At 50.5% G+C, this 18,343-nt stretch overlaps 1 protein-coding gene and 1 long non-coding RNA gene across 8 annotated transcripts in view; one reads left to right on the top strand and one right to left on the bottom strand.

The window, feature by feature from the left end:
• ANKS1A (ankyrin repeat and sterile alpha motif domain containing 1A) overlaps positions 1–18,343 on the top strand; it is a 155,058-nt gene that overhangs the window by 38,242 nt on the left and 98,473 nt on the right. The gene's annotated exons all lie outside the window — the stretch shown is intronic.
• LOC311581693 lies at positions 133–10,700 on the bottom strand. The gene is made up of 3 exons (XR_014773849.1): positions 9,414–10,700; positions 8,789–9,315; positions 133–6,017 (listed from the first exon to the last, which is right to left on the bottom strand). It is a non-coding gene; the product is annotated as an uncharacterized lncRNA (long non-coding RNA).

Raw genomic sequence — 18,343 nt, 5'->3', positions numbered from 1 at the left:
TGTTTGCAAGGCAAGCGCTGTACTGACTGAGCTGTCCCCTCAGCCCTGCATTCCACTTTTTAGTGTCTTTAGTTTTCACATCAGACACTGATTGCCGTGATGCCAGCTTGCAATAAAAACTGCTGAGAGAGAGAGAGGGAGAGAGAGAGAGGGAGGGAGGGAGGGAGGGAGAGAGAGAGAGAGAGAGAGAGAGAGAGAGAGAGAGAGAGAGAGAGAGAGAGAGAGAGAGCGCTCCCCCAGACTTGCTGATGTCAGACTTTTGTAATCGCAGTGACTATGAAAGAAAGTGAGGACTGGGGCAGCATGTGAGCTCCTGTTCCTGTAGCCTTTGTGCTCTTCTGTCTTTAAACCCAGAGACACGAGTGAGTCCAGGACACCCAGGACTACACAGAGAAACCCTATCTCAAACCAAATGGGGGAAAAAACCTCCTAAGTATTACACTTTAGAACATTTAGTAGTTTTTCCTTCTTTCTTTCTATATGTGTACACACACACACACACACACACATACACACACACACACACACACACACACACACACACACACACACACGTTGTCCTGGTCTCACTTTGTAGACCAGGCTGGCCTCGAACTCACGGAGATCCGCTTACTACTGCCTCCTGAGTGCTGGGATTAAAAGTGTGCGCCACCACACCTGGTTTATGTATTATTTTTTGAGATGTGTCTCACTGTGTAGTCCAGGCCAGCTTGAACACTTTTATCTTCCTGCCTGAGCACCTCCTTAAAATTGTTTTTAGATGGCATAAGGGCCCAGGGCACTTATTTGGGGCTCTTTTATTTGATGAGTACAGTTGTTTCACAAACAACTCAGAAGATGTTGGAATAGTCCAGTAGAGACAGAAGTATATGTTCGCCACCAGCCGGCACATTGCAGAGCAGTGATTGACCCCGGTGTCTTGAGAGTCCTTCCTCCGGGGCAGGCCCTTCATCCCACAGGCTGCAGCCAATCAGAATGCATTTCTTTCATCTTGTTGCTGTGTGCATTTAGCACATATTTCATTGTGAACTTGGTTTGTTTTAGCAGTACCCTGACCTGGGCTGTGGTGAAGTCATTAGCTGCCTTCTTTTGCTTTCAAGTGGTCAGGGCTGCCAATGGTCGCCATTTATTCACATGGTTCCCCAGCCTGCTTAGAAGATGGGCAGAAGCCAGCCCCGGCAGAGCGGGAGCACCAGGACATTTTCCTCCTGTGGCCTCTTCACCCTGTGTCCCAGCATGTAGGGAGTGGCTACAGCTATGTGAGGTTTGGAGGAGGCCCTGTGGCTCAGGCTGGGGTCTGCCATCCTGGTCCAGAAGACATGGCCACAAACATTTCCAGAGTTGGCAGCTCAGACTGTTCAGTTGCTTTTTGCAACAAGAGTAGTTGCAAGATCAGCAGCCTGGGTGTAAGCAGGGAGTCTGCTGATGAGGGCATTGTGTCTGCACAGTGGGCTCCATGCATGCATTGGGCTGGAAACAGCGCCTGGACATGGAGCTGAGGCAGAGCTGCAGCGTGTGCCCTTGGCTGGCTGGGTGAGTGGTGCAGCTGGGCACCTTGGAGGTGAACGGAGTAGACTGCAGTGTGCTGTTTCCTTCTCTCTTGCTTGAAACATGTATTCAGTCAGCATGCAGAATGTTCTAGTGTGTTCAGAAGGGCTTCTGTCCTTGAAGCACCTATGGAAATCTGCACATAATTTTGGATGAAAACCAGAAATGTGACATGATTCAATTTGCATCAGTCTGTAGAATAGAGGAATATATTTTCTGATGATTCTTCATAAGATTGCCTTTTGTACATGTTTCATACAAAATCAAATGAACTAAGATAGAAATGTTGATGATTTGAACTTTTCCTAAAATATAAAACCCATTTAAATTAAGTAATATGCCTTCTTGGTTAGAAAAAAAATTCAAGGAAGAGAGAGGGCAGGTAGGAACAGGAAGATATAAATGAAGGAATAACATTCTGGATGTAATCTGAATAAATTATAATAAATTAAAATTAAAAAGTCAAACTATAAAATTTATAAAATATCCTTATACTTTGGATCCCTATAACATTTTAAGAAATTAAATTATTTCTCTGTACATATACAAATAGTCTGTGCTTGTTTCAGTGGTGACACCTGGCCTGCCTCTATGCTTTTTATACTTAATGCATTGTTGATGTTTTTAAGTGTTATGATTATTTTTAACTGTGCATTCCTGTGGACATACATGGAGACCAGGGGTAGTGTATCTCCTAAGCTAGAGTTACACACATTTGTAAGCTGCACAAACATGGCCTCCCAGAACCAAACTTTAGGCTAGTCTGTGTTCGTAACTGCCGAGCCACCTCTCAGCATCTTGTATTGGTTTTCTTTAAAAATCACGAGAAGCTGGACACAGTGCTACATGCCTTTAGTCCCAGAACTCAGGATTATTTTCTTTTTTGAAAAGGATCTGACTATGTGGTCCAGGCTGGTTTTGAACTCAGGGCCATCCTCTTGTCTCAGGCTGCTCAGGTGATGGGATTACAGGTGAAGCCTTTGCCCCGAGCACTAAAAGTCCTTCTTTAATAACAGATGGGTCAGGTTCTCTGATGGTGACCATCCTGACTCAGCTCTGAGATCTGACTCAAGCTGCTCCTATAAGGAACCAGGCTAGCTGAGCGTGGTGGGCTCTCTGGAGTTCATGCCCAGGAACTACCTCAGTCAGTCAGCATTTATGATAAGTCTCACAAAACAGGACAAACCCCTTTCTTTTAAGTAAGTTTATAGTTTGTGTTGGGCCAGGCTCATAACTGTCCTGCATGGTGAAGACGGAGGGTCCTTAGAGCTTAGTGACCAGCACCCAGCCAGGCAGGTGAGCTCAGGGTCCAGCAGGGAGGGTCCTTAGAGCTTAGTGACCAGCAGCCAGCCAGGCAGGTGAGCTCAGGGTCCAGTGGGGAGCCTTGTCTAAACAAGGAAGAGAGCGTGAGGTACTCAGTGTGAACCTCTGGCCTCCACACACATGCACACACACATGTGCACACACACAAATAGACACGTGAACATTCCTTCTTCCACACACTAGTATATTTGGGAACAAATATTGATACATTTTTAGAAGATTTATTTTATCTACAGACAGGGTCTGACTCCATGTGATCCCTGGTTGGCCTGGGACTCACTGTGCCCACCAGGGCCTCATGCATAGAGATTGCCCACCTTCTACCCACAGAGTGCTGGCGGCATTAAAGGTGCGTGCCACCACACCTGGCTTGTCTTGTTCCTATTTTTAAAGCTTTTGTTTTGTGTGCATGTGCACCATCTGCTGTGTTAGGACTTCCACTGTTATAGCTGACGTGGTGAGGAGGACGCCCACACCGTGCCCTTCTCTTAGGAGAGCACGCAGCTTCTCGCCATGAGGACGTATGGCAGCAGCGTCTAGACTCATTTATAAGCTTATACTAACATTCTGTTGCATTCATTTTATTTTTATTTATTTATTTATTTTATTTTTTGGTTTTTCGAGACAAGGTCTCTCTGTGTTAGCCTTGGCTGTCCTGGACTCACTTTGTAGACCAGGCTGGCCTCGAACTCACAGTGATCCACCTGCCTCTGCCTCCCGAGTGTGCATTCATTTTAATTGTGTATGTGTATAAGTGCATGTGCCAGTGTCTGCATGGCCAGAGGCACTGCATCTCCCTGGGGCTGGAGCTATCAGATAAGGGGTGCTGGGGACCCCACTTAGGCCCTCCACACAAGCAGCGCTCTTCCTGTTTCTCCAGCTCCCATTGAGAACTCTCCCACAAGTTAAGGAGGTTTCTTTCTAGTCCTTATGTTCTGAAGATGTTTGTGTTGAATGAGTTTTGGGTGTCTCGGGGAGCAAACTCAGGTCATCAGCCTTGGCAGCAAGCCTCTCTACCCACCCACCCGCCTCGCCAGCCCTGTACTGTGGATGTTGATACTGGACCTACAGTTAAATGCGCTCGCCATGGTGTGTAATTCTGTGTTTGATTGGCTTGCCTCTTGTTGCTGATTTTTATATTCATGTCATTGCAGATAGTGGGCCCTCATTTCCCTTTCTTTTCTTTTCTTTGAGACATGGTCTCACTTTGTACCCCAGGCTGGCCTCAAACACACACACCCCTGCTTCACCACAGCACCGTGGCTGCTGTTCTCCTTTCTTCTAAATTGCTTTATGATTTGGACATTAGAGCGCTGCCAGTTCTACAGCATGAGTTAGCTGTGTCCTCTCTGCTTCCCTTTTCTGGAAGGGAGGACAAGCAACTAGTACTATTTCCTCTAAATGGTCAGTAGAGCTTTCTGAGGCGGGCATTTGCATTTTGTAGAGAGAAGGAATGAAGTAGATCCAGAGGATTCATATCTGCTGCTGCTTCAGGGAACCTGGAGGCTGAGGCTTCTAACTCTAAGGCATTCGCTCACTTCCTGGAAGTTCCTCGGGTGTGGGATAGCTGGGTATCTCACTCGCTTATCTTACCGGCTCTTCTGTCTCTGAGCTCAGTGGCGACCTCTGACTCCTGCTCACTAGTGTTCAGTTGTGGCCTCTGATTCCTGCTCACTAGTGTTCAGTGGTGACCTCTGATTCCTGCTCACACTAGTGTTCAGTTGTGGCCTCTGATTCCTGCTCACTAGTGTTCAGTGGTGACCTCTGATTCCTGCTCACACTAGTGTTCAGTTATGGTGACCTCTGACTCCTGCTCACTAGTGTTCAGTTGTGGCCTCTGACTCCTGCTCACTTGTGTTCAGTGGTGACCTCTGATTCCTGCTCACACTAGTGTTCAGTTGTGGAGACCTCTGATTCCTGCTCACTAGTGTTCAGTGGTGACCTCTGATTCCTGCTCACTAATGTTCAGTTGTGGCCTCTGATTCCTGCTCACTAATGTTAAGTTGTGCTTTCATAGTCAGCCTGGACTGTGTTGATCAGATTGAATGTTTTCTGTTTTCTCAGAGCAATAATCTGTAGCGTGGGGTTTTGGTTCACTTATAGTTTACACTTGGTCTTAGCTAAAAGGCCAAGGCGTGATTCATATTATAGTTTAGAATATAACGTGTGGCTTTGAATTGTTACTGTTTCTAACCAGCAATTGTTAGACTGCTCTTAAAGGCGCACGCTTCGCAGCCAAGACAGACACATCATGAGGGCTTTACGGCATCCATAGACTTCCTTGAGTTGTCACAAGTTGTTTTGTTTTGTTTTGTTTTAATTTTTATTTTATGTGCATTGGCGTTTTGCCTGCATGTATGTCTGTGTGAAGGTGTCAGATCTTGCAATTACAGACAGTTGTGAGTTGCCATGTGGGTGCTGGGAATTGAACCCGGGTCCTTTGGAAGAGCAGTTAGTGCTCTTAACTGCTGAGCTATTTCTCCAGTCCCAGGTTTTCAGACATTTTATGAACCTACACTTAACTAAGTCTCATGCCGTAGATTGAGGTACATTGTGAGTGGGAGGAAGGAGTACAGAGTTAACAAGTCAGCAGAGAGCATCCATTCTTGTTCCCAGGATGCCTCTGTGTCCTTGTGGGGCGATGCCACACCACTGAGCATGTTAAAGTTTGTACACTGCAAATTCTTATTTCCCTATTTGGCACCTGCTGTGACAGTCTAGTCCACAGAGGCCTGTTGCCCTCTTGTGTTTCCAGTACAAGTGCCACCGTCACTGGAGTTTCTTCACCTGTCCAGCCTTGTCAGCGTGATGAGCATCCCTCGGTCCTCACACCTGGAGTTCCATCTGTCCCGTGTTGGATCATGACCACCTGCCTCCTGTAAACTTACAATCTGGAGGGAAAATAGCTATTTGTAGGGACACATCTACCTGGAAACTGCTTTCCTGTCTTTGCACGTGACGGCGTCTCTCACGCCTCCACTAGCAGATGCTGCCCACCACGTACTGCTGCAGAAGCGCGTCTGCCAAGCCTGGCCATGCAGAGGAGCGCTCGCTCTAGAAGTGCCGCTATTCTTTTGAGGAAGCTTGATGAAGAATTTGACAAACAGCAGATTCGGGCCACTGATTAAAGACAGATCCTGGGGTCCCTGAAACAGACAGGACCCGGGATTAAGCTAAATTTAAACACATCACAAATAAAGACAAAGCGAGCCAGAGGAACCTGGACTTGGTTAAACCAAATCCGGTTTTGTTGTTCCAGAGTCATTTGCCTTGTTCAGCTGTTTTCACTAACGGAAGTTACAGCTAAGATGACTTAGTAAATTATGGAGAAATAACTTATTGAAAAAGTAGTTTAAACAGAAGAGCTTAAGGCAGCAGAATCTGTGTAACCTATTCAGCTATTTCAGGAATAAATGCAGCGTGTAGCAAGGAAACAGCCTGCCGCGGGGCCCTTGGCTTCCCGGAAGCAGCGCAGAGGTGGGATGGGGGCGAGGGGCTGGCACTTGAGTACAACACTTGATGAGAGCCAGGTGCCAGGCAGCCAGAGCCAGCTCTCTCTGGGGTTCCTGCTGCACATCCGCCGAGCCCTGCAGCTTTTTCTAAGAGCCCAAAGACATTCCCTGCCCGCCCCTTTTGCTCTTCACAGCCCCAGAAAGCTCCTCACACCTTCTCTTCAGACGTCCCCTATAGTAAAGGGTTAGGCCAGAGGCTCCCAGCCTTCCTACCACATCCGCTCGCACACGCAGCCCTCAGGTTGGTTGTGCAGACCCAGCCGTAAAGTCGTTCTTGCTCTAACTTTATAGCTAATGTTGCTACTGTTATGATTCGTGATGTAAATGTCTGTGTTTTCCAGTGGTCTTAGGTGACCCTGGCCCCCCCCCCCATGGGGTTCTGACCCACAGGTTGAGAACCGTTGAGTTAGACTGGTGTAAGTCACATCACAAAGTGAGAGGTCAGAGGTGGCTGCAGGCAGAAAGAAATTCACCTCGTGTAATGGGAGGAACATTCCTGAAAAGTGAGAAACCTGCTTCCAGTTGCTCGGCCACTTAACAGCCGCCCTTGCTGTCCAGGGTGGCCATTCCCACCTGTAAAGAGACTGGACAGACATCTTAAGTGTCAGGGATCAGGACCGAATGTGTGCAGGTCTAGAGAGCTGAGCACCCAGCGGCTAACAGCCTGCACAGCAGGATAATGCTGCGGTGGGGGCCTCAGAGGGAGCGTGAGATTTCACAGTGTGAGCTGAGTGGGGAGAGCTGCATGCGGAGACACAGGCACCCAGTGCTGATTGGTAGCCGTGAGCGTGGGCCTGGGGTGCTGGCCCTGAGACACAGGCACACAGAGCTGATAGCCATGAGCGTGGGCCTGGGGTGCTGGCCCTGCTGGTGGCAGGACAGTGCTGGGTTGGCCGTCCTTGTGTGCAGGCTGAAGGGCTGTTCCGTAGGGCAGCCCAGGAGGCTCTGAGCAAAACTTGACTGGATGAGCCCTTGACATAGTAAAAACTTCTGGAAAATGTTTCTCGGTTGTTGACTTGAGGCAGGTGCAGTCATTTTGGGGGTGATTCAAGTAAGAAGGTGACTTTGAAAACACAGATGAAAAAGACAAATCTGTGAGCTGTCTCAGGAAGGGAAGCATCTCCGTCAGGTTTGGGCACAGTGGTGGTCTGAATCAAAGTGGCCTACAGGCCCCTAGTGAGTGGCACTGTTAGGAGGTGCGGCCTTGTTGGAGTAGGTGTGTCTGGCCTGGTTGGAGGTGTGTCAGCAGGGGCAGCTTTGAGGTCCCAGATGCTCAAGGCAGTCTCAGTGTCTCACTGGTGCCTGCCGATCCTGATGTAGAACTCTCAGCTCCTCCAGCAGCATGCCTGTCTGTGTGCGAGTGTGCGTCCCACCATGATGACAGTGGACTAAACATCTGAGCTGTCAGCCAGCCCAGTTACATGGCTTTTTGTTTTAAAGTTTGCCATGGTCATGGTGTCCCTTACTAGGACAGGGTCTCCCTGCTGGCCTGCCATTCACTTCTCCTAAGCCCAGTTGTCTCTCAGTTCCTGCAGGGACTTCTCAGATCCACCAACCTGTGAACTCACTGACCCACATGGTTACCTCCCCTTTATCTGAAGTCTCCAGAGCAGGTGTTGCCCACAGCCCTTGAGACTCAGGTACTCCTTTGAGACTCAGGTACTCCTTTGAGACTCAGGTACTCCTTTCAGAAGAGTGGAGAGTGATGGATGCTCATCCTCTAGGGGCTGCAGATCAGGGACCACAGGGGCCTTTAGAAAGGCACAGACATAACTGTCCCCTGAGCCCTTTTCGGTGCCTGCTCTCCATGGCTCATACCCGGCAGCCTGTCTCTCTCTGGACTAGACCTGGCTTCAGGTGTAGAGGGTGGGGCGGGAGGAGAGGGGACATAGAGACAGGTGTACATCGGGCATCACTCCACATCAGCAAACACTGCAGCCTGCCGACGGCTGGACGGGCGTGGAGGCATCTAGGTCAGGATGGAGCTGGCCTCGCAGGATGCTGAAGGCCTTAGTCAGGGACCAGAAACTTGCTCAGGTATTGGGGGTCAGCCTAATTAGCAAGTTTCTTTCTTAACCTGAGCTGAGCAGGCCTAGGGGGCTCTAAAAATAAACGTAGAATCCAGTCAGGGAAGAGACCACAGTGCATGTTTTACACAGGAGTAATGCACGCCTCATGCCCGGAACTGGTCAGGGCCAACAGTGTGCTGTGTTGGCATGAGGGAGGTTCACTATCCACACGGAGGCAGGCGCCTCCCATCATGCAACCAAGCTGCTGCCTCCCGTCAGCACACTCCGGCCTTGACTCACTCTCCACTGATACAGTGTTTACACGTATTTAAACACTAACGTCATTTAAAATGCGTGCACTCCCATTAGCATCTACTGTTTTGTTTTCACACTTACCATCCCACTTCTTCAATACAGCAACTCCAAGGGCCATGTCGCCGTCGGCATGGGGATCTCAGTGCTCAGACGAAAACCGCCCGGCAGTTTGCATCTGATGTGGTAATCCAGCATCCGGTGGGTGTGAGCAGCGACTTCAGACCTCTGCCATCCGCCTGGTAGCCACAGTCACAACCCTACTGTAGCTGTGGCACTCAGGAAGTACCTGTGGTGTCTGCAGGACCTGGTGTCTGACACTCACTTTAGACGTGCTAGTCCTGTTTGCACGAGTCATTTCTATATTGAAAATTGTCATTTTAACTTCCTCCAGACAAGGTTATTATCTGACTACTTTAAGAGTACACGGTCAGCTGATACCCTCCATCATAGCACTGGTTCTTCTTAACCTAAAGTCACGACATCTGCCAGCTGATTGGTTTTCTGGACACATCAGTGGATCTCCGCCACCTCCTCGTCTCCTGTGGGGTCCAGTCTGTGCCGCCAGCACATGGCTCTCATCCTCAGCACTCCGCAGCTTTCCCAGGGCTCTGGAGAGAAGCAAAAAGAACAAGATGGGAGGACAGAGGAACTAGCAAGGAGAGAGCACGAGCTAGAGGAAGGAGGAGGGACCCCCCCCCACACACACCCGTTGAGGAGGCGTGTCCTGAGCTGTAGGGGTGAGGGGAAGGAGGGACCCCCCCCTCCCCTGCCTGTAGCCAGAATGATCAGGAGGTGAGGGCCATCCTCAGTTACATGCTGGGTTAGAGGTCAGGCTGGACCTTGTTTCCCAAAAGCCTTATAAAGCAATCAAGCACGCAGAACAGTGGGCACTCAAGTCCAGCTGGGCAGTGGTGGAGCGTAGGGAGCGCTGGGGCGAGGTGGGCCTGCCGCACACAGCCAGGCCGGGCTGCTCTTTCTGAAGCCGGGATGGCTTGGCTCAGGATTTATGGTCACCTAAGTGGAAAAGGCTGCGCCCCTAAACCGGTGACTAAGACCACTGGGCTTGTGACGAGTCAGAGTAAATCATTCTCAAAGCTCTCAGGAAGATTGGCGTTCACTGACTCGAGACTGCTGTTCTGGCTAGCACCTCACTGTCACGAGTTTGCGACGTGCGCAATAGTGTTTACTAATAGTTAACTTAGAAGAGGCTGGATGACTCCTTATAAACAGTGCAACACTTGAATCTCTCTGTGTGTGCAAATGCAGTGCTTGTACACACAGTAGTGTGGAGAGGGCATGTGCTTGCCTTCGTGAGAGGCTGGAAGAGGACGTCTGATGCTGATTCTTCCTCTGTCACTGTCTCCCTGAACCTGGGGCTGGGCTGGTGGCCAGCACGCTGCAGGACTCCTGCCTCACCGGCCCTCCCAGGGCTGTCCAGGCCCTTTCTAGCTGTCCATAGGTGCTAGGTCCTAACTCAGTCCTCATGCCTGCACAGGGCGCTCCTGCCATGGAGCTGTCTTTTCTCCTCTAACTGTTTTGTCATTCTTTTCTGAACTTTATATTTTATGTGTATGGGTGTTGGCTTCCAAACATACGAGTGCCGGGTGCCTGCAGAGCCAGAAGGAGGTGTCTCCTGGAACTTGAGTTGTAAACAATGCGATCCACCATGTGGTTGCTGGGAGTTGAACCTTGGTCCTCTGAAAGAACAGCCGGTGCTCCTAACCGCTGGGCCATCTCTCCAGTCCTCCTTCTTTAAATAACTGAGGTGTTGAAGGTACTCAGTACAGCACTTCACTGGCAGTGAAGATACAGTGGTGAATAAGATTCCCCGGGCCTGCCCTGAGCTCCTGTGGTCTGGTGAGAGAGGCAGTCACAGTGGTGACCTGCTCTGCAGTGAGGTGGTCCTGAGGGTGGCTGAGTACAGTGACCCTGCTCTTTATGGGGAGGCCTGGCTGACCAGGGGAAGCAGCATAGGGGCCCTGAGGAGGCGCTTCTCCTGCCTCACCCTGTGCTAGGGTGGAAGAGGCTGCAGGGGTGTGGCAGGGAGAAGCAGGGGAGAGTAGGTACTCTGAGAAACACAGAAACCTGTGCGCCAAGCATCTGTTGAAGTTGTTGCTGACCCCTCACTCTTGTGTCCCTCGGCGTCCTAGTGCGGTTCCAGTCAACCACCATGGCACCCTTGCTCTCTTGGCAGGAGGTTCCCGTTTGCGTGTGTCTTTTAAATCAAACCCTCAGAATAAAGCAGTGGCTCCCCTGACCCCCAAGCTGCTGAGCACCCTGGCCAAGGCAGGCAGAGTCTGCTGTCTCGGCACACAGCAAGTGAAGACATGGAGGAGCCACACTTCGTGTGTGAGCCCTGGAGGCCATTCTCCTGGAAGGAGCAGACACTTGCCTGTGTGCAGCTGTGGACCAGAAACTCTGAATGTTTGAAGGTCATGACGTGTTGCTGGGAGAAGTTCAGTTACATCAAAGATAAATGTTCCAAACAACAGTGTGAACCAGTGGGGAAGTGTGGCTTACAAAAATGTGTTTAGCGCAGTAGGAGGCTTCCGGGGACTCACCCTGTGGTGTGTTCTCAGGCCGCCCCGTCTTCTGCTCCAGAGGCACAGCAGCTTCCCTCCCCATCACCGTCAGCAAGCAGGGCACAGGGAATGGTGTTTCCCTGCCTGACCCCAGAAGAGGCACCAAGAGTTTCCACATGGTCCTTGCTCCCCAGAAGCCTGTCAGTGTGTGCCATGTCTCCCCACACTGCCAGCTGGGAGTAAAGTGCAGAGCAGAATGGATGTCACCCATGTGTCTGTCCTTCGGCCCGCCTTCCTCCACCAGGCTGTGTGTGCACAGGTGAAGTGGGCACAGCCTTTCTCTCTGTGTTGTTTGCCTCTGGAGGGAAAGACCTTCAGCATTGGCGCTGCCCGATAAATGTCGGCAACAAAATACACAGCGCAGCATGCCCAGGCAAGCTGGCTTTACACCCTCTAGCTGAGCAGGCAGCCTCAGGACTCCTCAGTCCTCTGTCCCCCGCCTGCCAGCCCTGTCCTCCCTGCTGCCCTTCCCACCACAGTGCAGCCGCTGCCCTAATGCTCTCCCGCTCCTCCTCCTGAGCTCAGAGGTGCGTGCCACCACTGCTGGCTTTTGCAGAGGGTCTGGGAACCTGAGCTCGTTCCTTGTACTCGCAGAGCTGTCAGTCCAGCCTGCTCCTCTAGACGAAGTTCCGCTTTGCTCGGTGGTCTTGGCTATGGAAGGGGAGGCCGTAGCTCCTCCCTTGTCGCTGCCGTGCAGGTGTTGCTGAGGTGGTCCTGGTCGTTCATCTGCTGAGCTGACTAGAATGCAGCACTCCTGCTTCTTTTTCCTGTGTGATTCATTAATGACCTCGTGGTTTTCTGAGTTGACTTCCAAAACCACGGCCATTGTAGTTAAATCCCTTCAGAGTTCCCACATCCCAGGCCGGAGGATGTCACTATCTGCGGCAGGCTGTGCCCCTGCCATCCGTGGTCCTCCTGGTTAATCTTGAGGCTGGGCCTGGTTTCCTGCATACCCAGCTTACCCTTTCTCATTGCTCGTGTGTGTGTGTGTGTGTGTGTGTGTGTGTGTGTGTGTGTGTGTGTGTGTGTAAGTAGCTCTAACTCTCTTCCTGAGAAGGTGTGGAAGATTAACTTTGAGATGTCAGACATCTAAAAGTGTCTTACACTGAGCACTGACAAGAGTGTGTCTGCTGGAGAGGTCCAGGCAGGGTGGGCCTTGTTCGCATGAAAAGTTTAGAGGCATTGTCCTCGGACTCAGGCCTCCCAGAAGTACTGAGAAGAAATCTCACATTGAGCTGCTATTTTCTCTCTAGAATCTGGGATAGCCTTGTCCTATGTATTCAAAATCCAAAAGTGAAGGAGAGATAAACCTGGTGTTTAGGATCCCAAGTGTGGGATCGGAACAGTCTCGTGAGAGAACAGGTGAGGTTAATTCACTAGAAGAGCAACCACCTCGTGCAGGAGCTTAATTGTTGCCAGCTGAAAAGACCCCGTGAACAGGCTCTGGGAGGAGATATATAAATGAGCCAGAACTGGCAGCAGGGCTTTTTGGAGACTTGGGATAGTTTTGGCTGTTCATCGCTGCACTTCAAGACGCTCCTAGAGAGAACCGCTTGAGGGAAGACTTCGGGGCTCCAGCTCCTGCTGAGGTTCTGGGTTCTGGGTACCCCAGGTTCCAGCAGAAGAAATCCTGCGGCTCACACCCGGAGAATCGTTCCTCAGAACTGATATCCTTAAGGTTTTGTTATTATGTCCATTAATCCTCATTTCCTATTGTTTTGGTTAGTCGGGTTATAAGTGACGTAGGCTCGGTCACTAAGTTGTTAATAAAATATATTGGTTAAAAAAAATTGAGCCTACACAAAAGCTCTGGTCAATAAATAAATATCTACCACCACCAACAAAAACCCAAAAGCTCTGTGTGCATGCATGCATGTGCTAGTGTGCGTGTATGCCTGGGGACTGAATCTGGAGCCTTGGCATGTTGGGGTGCAGTCCACCACTGAGCCAGAGCTGTCTTCCTTTTATTCTTTGTGTTATGTAGAGATAGAGTCTCGCTGTGCAGCTCTGGAGCTTGCTGGGTAGAGCTGCTGGCCTCCCCAGCTCAGTGCTGGGATGCACCACCACTCCCGACCAGTTTTTTTCTTCTTAGGTTATTTCTTTGTGTCTTTTTTCTTCTTCTTCTAGAACTCTCAAGTCTTCTTCTGGTCTTTCCTATTTCTGTCTTGTTTTTTTTTTTTTTTTTTTTTTTTTTTGGTTTTTCGAGACAGGGTTTGTCTGTGTAGCCTTGGCTATCCTGGACTCACTTTGTAGACCAGGCTGGCCTCGAACTCACAGCGATCCGCCTGCCTCTGCCTCCCGAGTGCTGGGATTAAAGGCGTGCGCCACCACGCCCGGCCTTGTTTTTTCTTTCTGATTCTTTTCAGCTTTGTCATTTGTGCTCTATAGTTTAAACTTCTGCAAACGTTTCTAGTTTCCAAGAACTTTTCACTGACTGTTTCCTGTTTTTCTTCTGTCTTGTTCTGTGTGATGTGTTGTTTTTGAGGGTTTCTGGGCTCCTATCTGTTTGCCCCTGTGTCTGGTGCTGCCCCCCACACTGAAGGCTTCCTTAGTGCCTAGGATCCCTGGCTGTTGTCTGTACTTGCGTGAGGCTGAGGCTAAGAAGCTGACTGGACACTGTGCAGGGGCTAGGAGAGCTTGTCAGGGATACTCCATATCGTGATACAGGCTAGAAGACCCTCCCAAATCTGCCTCACTGACTTTACTATGGAGTCACTGTGTCTCCAGCAAAGAGTCTGGCAGCTTCCTGTTTGGGTTTGGAGAGGGCCAAGTGGGCCATGGGGCAGGATCTTACTTTGAGGTGAAGGCTTCCCCTAGGAAGATGGCTCAGTGGGTAAAGCCCTTGCTATGCATGTACGCAGACCTGAGTTCCAATCCCCAGCACCACGTAAGATTTGGGAGTGCTGCTACACACTGCAGCTGTAGGGCCAGACACGGGGATGCTGGGGACTCAAGGGCCAAGCAGCCTAACCAACCCTGTGAACTGCAGCCCCAGTGAGAGAGCCTGTCTCAGAGGAGCAAGGCGACAAGCAAGAGAGGAAGACGCCCGATGTGGGCCTCTGGTCCTGCGTGCACATCAAGCCCGTGAACCTGTGCGTAGAAACACTCGTGTTCACATGAGATGAAGGACCTTTCCAGCTCCTAGCTTGCCTTCTGTGTGGGACCACGCTTTGCATGTTCAACATGTGTGTGAGTAGCCCCCTAGCCAGCCCTGCGTCACCTCACCTGTCCCATTAGCCCAGGCCTGCGCCTACAGGTGGGACTGCTGCGAGGACTGGGGGTGGAGAGGCTTTGAGGCGAGGGTTGGAGCCCAAGAAGGCCCACACCTGCGTGTGTTTCCTTTCTCTCTTCACGTCTCTAAAGGTGGGTGCATCCGAAGCGTAGGACAAGGCTGCTTCAGCACTTGTGAAACGTCTCTTGGTGCACATCAGACCCTCAACCCTAGTGCTGTGAATCTGGCTCAAGTTTCTGGAAATTTCAAATGATGAAGGTCTTGGGGGGCCATCAGTATGGTGTGCCAGCTACGTGGATAGGGGTGAGCTTTGGAGCCAGGCTGCTGAGGATGGAGACCCTGAACCTGGGCGGCCGCTACCCTCAGGATGCTAAGGATTCTGTCCAGGACACACAGCCTCCACGGAGCCTGCCAGCAAGTGGCTTTGTTTAGCAGTGTTCTGGGCTGCTTTTAGATCCGGCCCTCACCTTCCTTGTGCTGTGTTGTGAGTAAGCAGCCCTCCAGGGCTCACTGTTTGAGGACAGCTGCATCAGGGAGGAAGACCAAGGTTTGTAAACAGCTCTTTTGTTGAGCTGCCAAGAAGGAAGGACGTTGGGTGGAGAGGACGCTGCGGCCATCCTGTCCAGAGCTGAACTCCAAACAGGGCGACCACAGGCCTTTTTCTGTGTTGGAGTTTGTTTGCTTCATCTGTTCCCTGGACCCCAAACTCTCTAGGTCAGAGAAAGAGGGATGAGGTAGTTTTGAGGGAGGTCAGTGTAGTCTTGAGGAGCAGGGGGATGCTGGCGGGCTCTTCGCCCGCCCAAGTTCAACAGGAGGTAGCTGGCGCCTGGCGGCTGCTGCGCTGGTGTGGCTGTGCGACGCCTTGTTTCCAGTTCCCTCATTGCATTCCAGTAGGACCCAGAAGTCACCAGTTTGGCCTGTGGCTCACTCTGGCACGCTGATGGCCACATCACCTACTAGACACCCTTGTATCATTAGCGTTGTCTCTTCTAGCATGTCCAGGCGCCTCCTTTCCACCCGCCTTTTATCATCAAGTATAATCAGACCAGGAAAGGAACCAGTGTGGTGGCGCACGCCCACGGTCCCAGCACTCTGTGAGTTCGAGGCCAGCCTGGTCTCCAAAGCGATTCCAGGACAGCCTGTGCGGCACAGAGAGACCCTGTCTTGAAAAACCAAGGGGGAGGGAGGGAGGGAGGGAGGGCAGGCGGGCGAAATGGCTAGGAAAGGTGCTGGTGGTCCTCATGTGGAAGGTGCAGGGGGGTCCAGACTTCAAGGTGGAGCATGTCAGCTCACTCAGATCCCACTTTCCTCACTTCCTTGTAACTCACTTTTAACTGGCAAGTATGACGTGGGTGGATATTCATGCTCCAGTGAGGTGAAATGTACACATGGAAGGACTCTCAGGGCCACCCGAAGCTCCACTTCAGACAGAGATGTGTCTGCATCTGAGTGAGTTGGTACCGTGTGCGCCCAGCCCATTTCATTGAGCATAGTGTCCTCCATGCAATGACAAGATTTCCTTCTGTTGCAAGGCTGAGTAGCATTCCGCTTGCTTTCCCTGCTCATCTGAAATGGGCCTCCTGTTGGTTCTGGGTCTTGGCTACTATAACAGCACTAAGTGCAGGGCAGTCAGCACCCTCTGTTCATTGCTTTGGCTTCTATAACAGCACTAAGTGTGGGGCACTCAGCACCCTCTGTTCATTGCTTTGACTACTATAACAGCACTAAGTGCGGGCACTCAGCACCCTCTGTTCATTGCTTTGGCTTCTATAACAGCACTAAGTGTGTAGCACTCAGCACCCTCTGTTCATTGCTTTGGCTTCTATAACAGCACTAAGTGTGGGGCACTCAGCACCCTGTGTTCATTGCTTTGGCTACTATAACAGCACTAAGTGCGGGGCACTCAGCACCCTCTGTTCATTGCTTTGACTACTATAACAGCACTAAGTGCGGGGCACTCAGCACCCTCTGTTCATTGCTTTGGCTACTATAACAGCACTAAGTGCAGGGCACTCAGCACCCTCTGTTCATTGCTTTGACTACTATAACAGCACTAAGTGCGGGGCACTCAGCACCCTCTGTTCATTGCTTTGGCTTCTATAACAGCACTAAGTGCAGGGCACTCAGCACCCTCTGTTCATTGCTTTGGCTTCTATAACAGCACTAAGTGCAGGGCACTCAGCACCCTCTGTTCATTGCTTTGACTACTATAACAGCACTAAGTGTGGGGCACTCAGCACCCTCTGTTCATTGCTTTGGCTTCTATAACAGCACTAAGTGTGCAGCACTCAGCACCCTCTGTTCATTGCTTTGGCTTCTATATCAGCACTAAGTGTGGGGCACTCAGCACCCTCTGTTCATTGCTTTGGCTTCTATATCAGCACTAAGTGTGGGGCACTCAGCACCCTCTGTTCATTGCTTTGGCTACTATAACAGCACTAAGTGCAGGGCACTAAGCACCCTCTGTTCATTGCTTTGTGGAGATGCTCATACACAGTGGTGGTATTGCTGGGGCATGGTATACTTCTAGCATTATGTTTTAAAGACATCCATATTGTTTTCCACATGGCGGAGTGACTTTACACTCCCACCAGCAGTGCCAGGAGTGTTTTTTACGTCCTTGACAACTCTTATGGTTCTTGTTTTTTGTGATGACTGTTCTGAAAGACACAGAATAATGTCACATAGGTTCAAGTTTGCACTTCCTTAATAGTTCGTGACAGTGAACATTTTTTTCGTTTACCTGTTCACCCCTATGTCTTGTGTAAAATAGCCTGGTATCCCAGCTTTTGATGAGGAGGAGTTCCAGGCTATGCTGGGCTGCATGAGGCCCTGTTACAGTAGTAAAGACATGTTTTCATGTCTCTTCTGTTTCATTGCAGTCAGTTGAGTCCATGTGTGGTTCATGTGTCAGACTGTCTTGGGTGTGTGAAGTACAGGTGTTCTCTCACTGACTTAGGCTCGTTCTCTGCTGGCTGTTTCTGTGGCTCCTTACAGTCATCCCTTACATAAAGCTCCCTTCTGGAGGGGCCTTCACCCCGTGCCTTTGCCTCCTTATGGAAGCCCTGGGTGTGATAGCTCAGCACGACTGCTGACGTTCTGAGCGCCACGGCATGGTACTGCGCCAACATGGAGGTCCTGGTCACCATTCTGCAGTGCCCCCCGAGGTCGCCATTGAGAGCAGCTCTTTATGAACACAATTCTGCGTTCACCCACTTACAGAGCGTGTGTCCTGTGTTGGTTGAAGTGGATGCTTCTCTGGTGCCTTCAGCTTGCTGCGCTTGGGTCAGGATGAACAAGCCCAACTTTCCTCTTTATTGTTAATGGCTGGGGCATGTTTTGTTCTGTGGGTCCACCAGCATTAACTGCGTGCCGGCTGCTGTGCTTGGGTTTGTAGACTCTCACTCGGCTAGTGAAGCGATCCTATGTAAGCATGCATTTTTCTGCACATGGACAAATGTTTCTGTTGGACAGTTGCCGGGCAGTGGAGTTGCTGGCTCAAAGTGAATTCTATTTTTAGTTTTCAGAAATGTTGCCAAGTTGTCTTCCCAAAAGAGTTTACTAACTTCAGCTTATACCAGTGGCGTGCTGGTTCTCACGAACACTTGATCATTCCTTTTGTTGTTGTTGATCTGATAGGTGTAAAATCAGTCACAGTGGGCATACTTTGTGTTCTTTTTGCCTTTTAAGATGATCTCATAAAGGGGCCAAGAAGATGGTTCAGGTCAGTAAAGTGCTTGGCATGCAATCATGTGACCTCTGGGTTCAGTTCCCAGCACCTACATAAGCAGCTGAGGGTGGAGGGTTGACAGGGGCCACTGG

This window comes from Acomys minous (genome assembly GCF_964271855.1).
Source record: "Acomys minous genome assembly, chromosome: 13".
Taxonomy (NCBI): domain Eukaryota; kingdom Metazoa; phylum Chordata; class Mammalia; order Rodentia; family Muridae; genus Acomys; species Acomys minous.
Note: the sequence above shows the minus strand (reverse complement) of the source record. Positions and strands in the feature narration are given on the sequence as shown.